Source organism: Rhinoderma darwinii, unplaced genomic scaffold (genome assembly GCF_050947455.1).
Source record: "Rhinoderma darwinii isolate aRhiDar2 unplaced genomic scaffold, aRhiDar2.hap1 Scaffold_88, whole genome shotgun sequence".
In the NCBI taxonomy this organism is placed as follows: domain Eukaryota; kingdom Metazoa; phylum Chordata; class Amphibia; order Anura; family Rhinodermatidae; genus Rhinoderma; species Rhinoderma darwinii.
In genome coordinates, this window is record NW_027464450.1 from 717,543 (window position 1) to 730,051 (window position 12,509).

At 42.4% G+C, this 12,509-nt stretch overlaps 1 long non-coding RNA gene across 1 annotated transcript; it reads left to right on the forward strand.

Moving 5' to 3' along the window:
* Positions 1-1,387: 1,387 nt before the first annotated feature.
* Positions 1,388-3,415, forward strand: LOC142731925 (uncharacterized). Its single transcript, XR_012879292.1, has 3 exons — positions 1,388-1,769; positions 1,909-2,093; positions 3,177-3,415. It is a non-coding gene; the product is annotated as an uncharacterized LOC142731925 (long non-coding RNA).
* Positions 3,416-12,509: the final 9,094 nt, after the last annotated feature.

Here is a 12,509-nt window from a genome sequence, read left to right on the forward strand (position 1 = left end):
CCGTAATTACGGGTGACTACGTGTGTGCACCAGTAATTACGGGAGCGTTGCTAGGCGACGTCAGTAAATAGTCACTGTCCAGGGTGCTGAAAGAGTTCAACGATCGGCAGTAACTGTTTCAGCACCCTGGACAGTGATTCCAATAACAATATAGAGCAACCTGTAGAAAAAAAATAGAAGTTCCTACTTACCGAGAACTCCCTGCTTCTTCCTCCAGTCCGGCCTCCCGGGATGATGTTTCAGTGCAAGTGACAGCTGCTGCCAATCACAGGCTGCAGCGGTCACATGGACTGCCGCATCATCCAGGGAGGTCGGGCTGGATGTCAATGGGAGGTCAGAGACGGAAACGCTTGAAGAAAGGGCTTGACGCTGCTTTTTCCTGTGAGTGTTTTTTTCTCGTGGGAAAAACGCCTCTGCATCCCATTGAAATCAATAAGATTAGTTTTCGGAAGTTTTTTGATGCAATTTTCGAATCGGTTTACACGTCAAAAAACGCTCCAAAAAACTCTGTGTGAACTAGGCCTAATATTTCTCCATATATTACATGTGGATTTTGCAGCATATTTGGCTGTGCATCCTTTGCATTACAATCTACTGCAGATTGTTACTGCTGCAAGTTTATGCAGTTTTCTATAACCCTATTCACATTCATACTTTATGTGTCAATTTGACCATGGAAATCTGCAATAAATATGTAACATGTGAACATAGACTTAGGGGCTACACGTGATGTTTCAGGCTACATTTACACACTGCAACCAGGTTACATCACACTTGTCTTCTCTCCCAGATTGTCCTGGAGACTTCCAAACTAGGGCAGATCTTAAATGATGTAGCTGCATAAAGGAAGGCACTCTGCTGGGACTATTTGTGAGGGGGAACTCTGCTTGTAGTGGTTATTGGGGGCAGTCTGCTGGCACTAATTATTGGAGGCACTTTGCTGGCAATATGGTTTATTGAGGGGTCTCTGCTGGTAGTGTTGTTTATGAGGGGGCAGTATACTGGCACTGTTTAAGGGACAATACTCTGCTGGCACTGTATGGGGGCACTATGCTTACTCTGAGGCTGGGTTCACACGACCACATTAACGTCCGTAATGGACGGACGTATTTCGGCCGGAAGTTCCGGACCGAACTCAGTGCAGGGAGCCGGGCTCCTAGCATCATAGTTATGTACGATGCTAGGAGTCACTGCCTCGCTGCAAGACAACTGTCCCGTACTGTAATCATGTTTTCAGTACGGGACAGTAGTTCCACGGAGAGGCAGGGACTCCTAGCATCGTACATAACTATGATGCTAGGAGCCCGGCTCCCTGCACTGAGTTCGGTCCGGAACTTCCGGCCGAAATACGTCCGTCCATTACGGACGTTAATGTGGTCGTGTGAACCCACCCTAATTATGGGGTCGCTCGCTGATAACTGAGGCTTCTTAGCTGTCCTTATCGGTGGCGTTTACATAGGAAAGAAATTCTCAAACCACATCTCAAATCTCCCTGTAGTTGATTCTAAAAACAGACAAGTATGGCTCAGAAAAACGGCTGCAAACAAATAACCATTGATGTGAATGGAAATGAACAAAATGTTTTTCGCTTTCTGCGATTATTATTGACATGTTTTATAAGACATGTTACATCTCGTGTTATACACAGCAGGAGGCAACAGCACACATCTTATCACACAGGAAGAGGAAATACATCAGAAAGGGAAACAGGAAGAGGAAGAGCAGCCATGTCATACAGGAAATACAGGGAAGTGACATCATCACAGGAGGTAACGTATATTCTGTGTGCGGGGACCCCAGAAATATGATGAGACTGACGTATCAGGGCTGATACATAGTAATGTTATGTTAATGTTATGTTATTATATATCATTACGTGTGTGTTTAGGCTGTGCTTATATATGTTAGTAGGTCGGACCAGAAGGATCGCGTGTTCTGTATACAAGCTCCAGATAAGAAGAACATGGATCAGCACAACAACACCAGCGCTCCTGGGACTACGCTCCAACCACACAGCATTTCATCCGGAGGATCGACTGTTCCGTAGTCCAAAACGTCGCTTCTCGGGTTCTATTCCTACAATGGAGGAAAAAGTAAATTACATATTTTCAGTAATTATTGTTACAATATTTTCATTAAGGAAATCTCTTGTATGGAATATTTTTTGTATCACCTTAACTTCTGGTTACACCTGAAATGCCCTATAAGGGTATTTAGATATCATAGAGGGGGGTATCACGCTGGAGACCCTCTCTATGACCCAAATGGAAGCTCTGCGCCACCTCTGTCCAGAGGCTGTGTGTGGTATTGCAGCTTTTCTGTATTGAAATGTATAGGGCTAAGCTGTCCACACACCGCACATCACCTGTGGACAGGTGTGGCACTGTTTTTGGAAGACAGCAGCTCTATTTTTCTAATTATGTACAACCCCTTTAATGAAATAATCTCTTTAGAGGGTTTTCTCCATCTCAGACGTTTATGTGATATCCACCTATGTACATGCACGCAGCTCTCTCCGTTCTGTACTATGGGAGTTACACAAATAGTTCAACAGCGCTCAGCTGTTTCCGAAACTTCCATAGAACAGAATAGAGAGAGGGACGTGCGAGGCCTTTCCCAAGTCATTCTCCACCTGGAATCAGCAGCCATTAGACGGGACAGGGATCTGGGAACAAAGCAGGAGAGGGTCAGGGAGAGACCTCCGTTTTCCACATAGGTGTGAGTCCCAGAGAAATAGTAAGATGGGAGTACCCCTTTAAATAAAACTTCTTGGTGATGATCCATTTTCTTAAGGTGTTTAATTAAACTATGGACAGTGGGGTCGAAGAACCGGCACCCAAAATATCTATACTGGAGTGACATGCCTGTTACTAACGCTGTATACAAGCTCCCCCCGTATAACAGACAGGGCCCTCACTGAGACTTTGTAGGGGCTCCTAGAGACAAATATATATTGATGTACAGACATTTTCCCCTCCGTTATTGTGCAGCACGACCTCCCCACATATAACAGGCAGGACCCTCACTGACCCCCTGGACAGACACATAGGCCTGAATATATTTATATCTTTATATTTTCCATTATTCACCTGCAGGAAATGTTATTTTTAGAAATGGGGAGAAATACTTGGAATTGTGTTTTTTTAGTTTCTGATGTTATTTTTGTTACTTCTCAGGTATAAGGAGAAAAGTATCCGGCACATACAAGATGAGACGTGGATGAAGATGTGCGGAGGACTGTACCCCACCGGGAAAGAGCGGGCTGTCACTGGTATTACCATGGGGCAGATTTACTAAGGCCTCATGCACACGACCATAGTGAGGTGCATTGACCGTGACTTACGGCTCGTACGTCCGCGGAGTGTCACCCACGGCCACCCTCAAATCACGGGCCGTGCATATGACCGCGTGCATTATTTTCTATGAGCCTGTACCGCAAAACACGACCGTAATAAGACATGTCCGTTGTTCTTGCGGTCCAGGTTCCTGGGCAATGCATGGACCGTGGAAACCAAGGTCGTATGCATGGGCCCATTGAAATGAATGGGGTCGCAATTCACCTGCAGATTTGCGGGTGAATTGCGGCCGCAAAAATAAGTTAGTGTGCATGGGGCCTAAAACTATCTGAGTTTTACACAGTGTAAACTGATACAAGGAAGTCAGAAATTGCGCCAAATTTATCACAGTGGTGCACGATGTATGATAGATTTTGCTAGACATGTTAGACACTTTTCTCTTCCTTATACCACCTCTTGGTTGGCTTAGTTTAAGACACGCCCCTTTATTCTAGGCCACGCCCCTTTTCAAGCACGCCGCAAAATGTGTCTAAAACAATTAATAAATATGGCGCACAACATGTACGCCATAATTCTGGCTCAATTTGAATAGTAAATCTGTCCTACTATAAATGTAATATAAATTTGGGGTTAGTATTCAGGGCATATTCCCTATTTAAAGAATTGATAAGAGCCAGGAATCCTTCAGCTTAGTCCATTCTCTCTACTATCAGTCAGTACAGGGAGTAGTAGTACATATAAAACATTACATTGTCACCATGTCAGGTTTATTCTGCCTGCACTGACAGCACAAAGTCTTCATGGTGACTGCAGGACTGGAAGTCAAGGACCACCTCTATGATGTCCGCGGGACCTAATAGGGATATGGCTCTTTTTCCATTTATTTGTTGTTGTACTGTAATGAGAATATTATTTACATGCAGTATTTATTGCTAGGGGTATTTTTTTTTCTGAAAATTCTATAAAGAGCAAGTGGTGTAGGATTGGTTCAGACTGGTGACATCAAGACACAAATGTGACCTCAAGAATTCGTCAATGAGCTGATAATCCCGGTGCCAATTCTGGCTGCAAGTAATATATAAAGGGGCACACCTACCTCAAGTACTGGCACAGTATAAGGTCATCAGGGTGACTGCAGGACTGGAATTCACGCTCTTTTATGAAAAGTGTGTTTTGCAATGTTCAGCACATGGCAGCTTTGTGTATATAGTAGTATATAGACCCTACTGCACTGATTCTTCATACTATACCCTAATAGAGCATAGTTGACAATATTTGGAATTTCTTTCTAGGGACACTTCGGTTTCAGATGGATTGAGACAGGACTTGACAGGGCCTACCTTTGACAGAACGTGGTTCATTGGGCATGACTTGTCATGGGGCAGGGTTAGTGAGAATACACTTTGTGTACCAGATATTCCCTGTATTCTGTCCTCACTATAAAAACATTGCAGTAAGGACAGTATAGAGGGAGGGTATCGCCTGCAGAAGTGATCTAAGTAAGTATGGCACGTGACCACTGTGGCCAGTGATTGACTAGTTCGATCATGTGCCGATACGGGACATCACTGGTCCAGCCTATGTAAACAGGCCGGCAAGGGATTGTGAACCGCCGGCACTGGAGCCGCAGAGAATTAGAAGGTGGGTATTTGCTAAATGGTGCAATTTTCAGTTTGAATTACAATTTTTATAAAGCCTGGAAAACCCCTTTAATACCAAACCCTAAAATGTATTCAGACCCCCGGACAAATCCCCTTTATGTACTTCCCGCTCCTTCAGCAGCTCTGGGTCCCATTCGGCTCCGGACCCCACCTCTGCTGGCTGAGCCAGGAGCTGTTAGTGATATTGGCCTTTACATATTGGAGTAATCCAATAGATAACAGCCAATTTTTTAAATAAAATCCTGCGATGTAGTTTGGGTGGGCACTGCGCCTTTGATTGCATGACAAATTTTTCTTGGAGTTCCCCTTTAAAAATTGGTAAGCGGCGGGTAACACAAATACTTCACACGTGGACAGTAAAGTAAAACCCATTTTATTTTGACTGTATTTCTGGACCGGACTGGTCCGGGACTAAACTTGACTGGTCCCTTCGTCAGGTTAGGATCAGATAAAGGTACAAGTCGTGCCAGAAACGCGTATTTAAATAAAATTCTACCATCGCTTGGCGCCCTATCTGTCCCCGTTTTGAAACCTTTGTGTTAACCGCATCTTAGTTGAGCAGATTTACTTGTGAATTTTGTATCTTAGTTGAACATAAAACGCACTATCTACCTACCTGGCAGATAAAGGGTCTTGGTGTGGGTCACGGGGAATATCTTCAAGAGAGCAACTCTTCACTAGGACATTTTATTTATTCTTGTTTCAGAACTGAAGGGAATGTACCGTACAACATCAGCAGGAGGAAGCCCTGGTGTCGAGAACGTCAGCCATGGAAAGGGATGTGCCAGATCAAGGTCTCTACGCTAAAGAGGCAGCAGATATGAACCACTAATGTCCATCTAAGAATGCCGGAACGTCATCCGTCCACACCTCCTCCTTCCCATCCCCCACTGTCCAGAAGGGGTTTTTAAGATCCATCCAATTAAAAGACAACTGTCCAGAAGTCTTTGAAAATGAAGCCTTGTCCATGATTCGCAGGGCTGCGGTGAAGTACAATGGTTTTGGGTGTTTAATGGCAAGTCTCTTCAGATGCCCGGCAATGGACTTCCTCCCCTCGTCCTGTTTGGTAGGGTCTCTGCACTCCCTTTCCTGTAGAACAGCTGCCTCTACAGATTCCCAAGGCCATCCATATTTTTTTCCTGTCTGGCTGATAGCAACACATGTCAATAAAAACATACCTCAATGTATTTATTGTATTTCTAATAAAAATGGATAGACAAATACATAAAAATAGTTTGTTTTAATTCCAAAGAACTTTCATAAAAGCTATATTATACCTGTGTAATCAATTGTGGACATGGTCACTGATTCATTGAAGTCCAGCAAAGAAATCCCCCAGCCTGAGACATACTGTACTCCGTGTCAGAAGAACAAGAAGCTACAAAAAGAGAGACAACTGCATCCAGTCGATGTTCTTATCAACAAAGAGGTTTAAAAGGTGAGAAGACTAATTGACATTTTTTTTCAAGGTATTACTCTAGGGAGCGCTCCTGTTATCATCTTTGTCTCACACTGTATTTTCCTAAGGTACTGTATACATTTCACTCATTAATGCCGACCTAGCCAAGTGAGCACACAACAAACTAAGCCTGCGCACCCAAATAGAGTACCAACCATCTACACATCATTCCAATAAAGGAGTTTTGCCTTTGCACAGCGCTCCAAGGGGAGCACAATACAACTTCAATACTGCAAATACCTAACCTGAACGTCACATCTGCACCTTCCTCTTCTCTTTTGAAGATGTTAGTGTACAGAGTAGTAGGGGAATTGACCAGACATGATGTGCTGCCTCGTGGACTGTCCTATATTTCCAGAGCGAAGGAAAGATAGGTGGTCTGGCCAGTTGTAGACTTCATCCCTAACATCTGACACAGACCAAAATATTCGGCACTCAAAGCCAAAGTTTTAAGAAATCTCAAGTGCGCCAACTACAGCGGTCAGCCGCCATTCGGAACGAAGCGCCAACTACTGGATGTACCAGCAACCAGAACGGCACAGTGCCTGATGAAGGTCATGTAATGACCGAAGCGTCGCACTAAGCTTCTGGCATCTACAACCACTTGAAAAAAAATCAAGATTTCTTCTTTAAACTTCAGCTTTGTGTGCCAAATACTTATTTTGACTACGATTGGGTTGGGACCCTATTCGTGCACCTACATCGTCCAGTGCGTTCTGAACCACTACTTATCTGGCACAGACCATCCTGGAGCTGAATGTCTCTGAGGCTGCTCTTTCAAAGTTGCTAATGTAGCTCATCTGGGCTCCATAGACCCAACCTTTATATATGACTCCTAGAGAAATGGGTTAGTGAAAGAAAAAGGTATAATTCAGATCCTGGAGGCCATTGAGTATGTCAACCTTTGGACCTTGATTGGCACCTACGGCATATTTTCAGAGTAATCCATCAGATGTCTCAAGAAGAACATTTTATGAGGAAAGGACAATGTTGATGAGATTGTAGGTCCTCCTGTTTCTAACTCACATAATTATTACCCAGCATCCAGGTAAATAGTGCATACAAAGTCCAGAAATATAACCAGGCGACTGTCCAGATAAACATTGGATACAGCGCCCAGAAATGGTGCATTGTGCCCCGATAAATATTTCCTTAAAAGGAATGTCCGAGAAATTAAACTAGTTGCATGGAATGTTTTGAAATGAAAAAAACAGCCATTACTCACCTGTTAAATCCCCTGCGCCCATGATCTGGTGGTCAACCCGATGGGTTGATTGAAGAGACTACCCTACGTGGATCGACACCCGCTACAAAATTCTCACCCAAAAATTAAGATATGGAATAGGTTACCCCTTTCTATGGCAGATCGAATAGCCGTAATTAAAATGATAGTATTACCCCAGTTGTTGTATCCACTGATTAACAGTCCCATATGGATAGGAGAAAAGACGTTTAAATGCATAGAAAGCTTAACCCCTTCCCGACATTTGTCGTAAGTATACGACATGGAAAGCCAGTGCTTCCCGCAAAATGTCATATACTTACGCCAAATAATTGGCACCGGCTCAGAAGCTGAGTCGGTGCCATCATCGCCGGATCTCAGCTGTATCTGACAGCTGACATCCGGCTGTAATGGCGGGGACCAAAATTAGCTTCGATCCCCGCCATTAACCCCTTCAATGCAGCGTTCAAACGTGATCGCTACATTTAACCTGTTTGCAGCTCATTGGAACCACAGCAATGAAATTGCCGGGGTTCCGGTGGCTGCAATAGCAACCGGAGGCCTAATACTGGCCTCCCAGTCTGCCTAGCACGGAAGCCGGTCAAGATCCGTACAGCGGCGGAGCCTGATCGGCTTCCGTAGCCGCCGGCAAGATGGCGCCGACTCAGGAGCTGATCCAGCGTCATCAGCGGTGGAGGTCAGCTGTATATTACAGCTGACATCCACATGAAATGGTAGGATCCGATCCCTGCCATTAACCCCTTTGATGCAGCAATCGAAAGCGATTGCTGCATCTTAGCGGTTGCTAGCAGATCGCCAGCCCTGACAGGCAATCAGGACTTGCGACTGCTGCTATGGCAACAGGAGACACAATGACCTCCTGCTCTGCCATTACGGAAGCTGATTAGGCCCCGCCGGGAGGCGAAGCCTAATCGGCTTGCTGTCAGTGAATAACTGACAGATCTAATACATTTCACTACGTAGGTAGTGCAATGTATTAGAAAAAAACTAAAGCTGACAGTTGGACCGTCAAGTCCCCTAGTGGGACTTGAGAAAAAGTGTAAAAAAAAGTATTAAAAAAGTGTCAAAAAAAAGTGAAAAAAATAAAAGTTTCAAGTAATAAAATAAAACACAATCGCCCTTTTTCACTTATCAAGTCCTTTATTATTGAAAAATAATAATAAACCATACGTATTTGGTATCGCCGGGACTGTAACGACCTGAGGTATCAAAATATAATATTATTTATTGCACACGGTGAACAACGTAAAAAAAAAACGTACCAGAGTTTCTGTTTTTTGGTCACTTTGACCTACATATATTGGAATAAAAAGTGATCAAAAGTTGCGCGTATCCAAAAATGGTACCTATAAAAACTATAGCTCGTCTCGCAAAATACAAGCCCTCATACAGCTCCGTCGACAAAAAAGTAAAAAAGTTATGGTTCTCACAACTTGGCGACAGAAAAAATACATTCTTTTTACAAAAGTAATTTTATTGTGCAAAAAAATGTAAAACATAAAAAAGTGCTAGAAATTAGGTATCGCCAGAATCGTACGGACCCGCAGAATAAAGTTAACATGTAATTTATAATGCTTGGTGAACGCTGTATAAAAAAAACCTAAAAAAAAACTATGCCAGAATTGTATTTTTTTGTTTACCTGGCCTCCCAAAAAATAGGATAAAAGGTGATCAAAAAGTCACATGTACCTCAAAATGGTACCAATAATAACTACAGCTCGTCCAGCAAAAAAACAGCCCTCATACCACTACGTCTATGAAAAAATAAAATTAGTTAAGGCTCCAATAAGTCAGGAAAGAAAAAATATGCAGTTGTGCCGGCCCGAGGGGAACATTTCTTCTGTTTCAAGAGGCGATTTACCAAGAACCTAAAATTAGGGAACCAAGAAGGGCAGGGCCCAAACATATCTGCTGGAAGCGAGGGTGCCCGTATTATACCAGGACAACACTTTCCCAGCAAAATTCCCCAAACTGCAAAGGTGCGGAGTGTGGACCAAAAGGGGGATAAGAAAGGACGCCATATATCAGTGCGACACCGGCCTGTGCAGAAAGGATTGCTTCACAGCGTAACACACATCTATGGATCATTTTATTGCTTTTTTACCCCATTATTATGCCACCTGACTATGTCCCTGATGTACTCTGCCCAGCTTACATATGCCCCACATTATAAATGGAAACACCAGCAATAATCAAACAAATCTACTACCAATCAAAATCCGCTCTCAAAAAGCCAAATGGCGCTCCCTCCGCTCTGAACCCTACAATGTGCCCAAACAGCAGTTTACTTCCACATATATGGCATCTTCATACCCGGGAGACCCTTTTAACAATTTTTGGGGTGTGTGTCTCCAGTGGCATAAGCTGGGCATGACATATTTGTCACTGAAATGGCATATCTAGGGAAAAATATTAATTTTTAATTTGCACCATCCGCATTGCAATCATTTATGGAAAAGACCTGTGGAGTGAAAATGCTCACTACACCCCTTAATAAATGCCTTGAGGGGTGTAGTTTCCAAATGGGGTCATTTCTCAGGGGTTTCTTTTTATTATTCCACATCTGAGCCTCTGCAGTTGTGAACCAATACTTTGTAAATCGACAAATTAGGCCTCAATTTTACATGGTACACTTTCACTCCTGAGCCTGGTCGAATGTCAGGGCAAAAGATTAGGGCCCCATGTAGGGTGTTTCTAAAACCGGGAAACACTGCATAATAATTAGAGAGCTGTCTTGTTATGGTGGCACAAGCTTGGCACCACATATTGGCATATCTATGGAAAAACTCCCATTTTCACTCTGCAACATCGAGTGCACACTAAATTCTACAAAACACCTGCAGGGTTAAAATGCTTACTACACCCCTAGGTAAATGCATTGAGGGGTGTAGTTTCCAAAATTGAGTCACTTCCGGGGGGTTTCCACTGTTTTGGGCCCATAGGCGCCCAGAAACCAATCCAGCAACATTTGCACTCCAAATGGCGCTCCTTCCCTTCTGAGCCCTGCCGTGTGCCCAAACAGCAGTTTATGACCACATATGGGGTATTGCCGTGCTCGGGAGAAATTTCTTTACAAATGTTGTGTTCTTTTTTTCCTTTATTTGTTGGGAAAATGAAAAATTTTGCGCTAAAGCTACGTCTTATTGAAGAAAAAGGATTGTTTTTATTTTCACTGCCCAATTCTAATAAATTCTATGAAACATCTGTGGGGTCAAAATGCTTACTACACCCCTAGATGAATTCCTCAAGAGGTGTAGTTTCTTTTGGGCGTTTTCATTGTTTTGTCCCCTCAGGAGCTTTGCAAATGTGACATGGCCTCTGCAAACCATTCCTGCTAAATGTGATCTCCAAAAGCCAAATAGCGCTCTTTCCCTTCTAAGCCCTGCCGTGTGTCTAAACAGCCACTTATTACCACATGTGGGGTATTGTTTTACTCGGGAGAAATTGCTTTACAAATTTTGCAGTGCTTTTTCTCCTTTAGTCCTTGTGGAAACCTACATTTTCTTTGAAAAAATTTAGATTTTAATTTTCACGGCCTAATTCCAATAATTTCTGTAAAAAACCTGTGCGATCAAAATGCTCACTATACCCCTAGATAATTTCCTTGAGGTGTGTAGTTTCCCAAATGGGGTCACTTTTGGGGGATTTTCACTGTTTTGGCACCTCAAGAGCCCTTCAAACCTGACATGGTGCCTAAAATATATTCTAATAAAAGTAAGGCCCCAACATCCTCTAGGTGGTCCTTTGCTTCTGAGGCCAGTGCTTCATTCCAGTAGCACGCTACGGCCACATGTGGGATATTTCCAAAAACTGCAGAACCTGGGCAATAAATATTGAGTTGCATTTCTCTGATAAAACCTTCTGTGTTATAAAAAAAATTGTATTAAAAATGTATTTTAAAAAATATGTAATTTGTAAATTTCACCTCTACTTTGCTTTAATTCCTGTGAAATGTCTAAAGGGTTAACCCCTTAGTGACCAGCCCATTTTAAGCCCTAATGACCAAGCTATTTTATTTGTTTTTCCATAGTCGCATTCAAAGAGCTATAACTTTTTTATTTTTTCGTCTACATAGCTGTATGAGGACTTGTTTTTTGCGGGATTAGTTGTACTTTTTAATAGCACCATTTTTGGGTACATATAGTTTTTTTATTAACTTTTATTAACTTTTTTTGGGGGGTTTATAAAAAAAACCTGAAATTCCGCCATTGTTCTATGCGTTTTTAAATTGACGCCGTTCACTGTGCGACGTAAATAACATGTTACCTTTATTATATGGGTCGGTACGATTACACCGATACCACATATGTAGAGGTTTCTTAAGTTTTACGACTTTTGCACAATAAAAACACTTTTGAACTAAAATTATTTGTTTTGCATCGTCGCTTTCCAAGGGCCATAACTTTTTAATTTTTTCATCAATGTATTGATTGTTTGGGCTTGTTTTCTGCGGGACTAGACGTAGTTTTGATTGGTTCTGTTTTGGGGTGCATGGGACTTAATGATTCATTTTTATTATGACTTTTTTGGGGGGCAATGGAAAAAAATTGCAATTTCGCCATTGTTTTTTGCATTTTTTTTTTATGGTGTTCACTTTGCGGTTTAAATTACATATTAACTTTATTAATGGAGTCATTACGGTCGCGGTGATACCATATATGTGTACTGTTATTATTTTTTTACACTTTTACTAAATAAAACCACTTTTTATGGAAAAAAATGGTTTTATTTATTTTTTTACTGTACTTTTTATTAATAATCTTTATTTCACATTGATTACTTCTTTTATTAGTCCCACTAGGGGACTTTACTGTGCGATCTTCAGATCGCTGCTATAATGCTTTGGTATA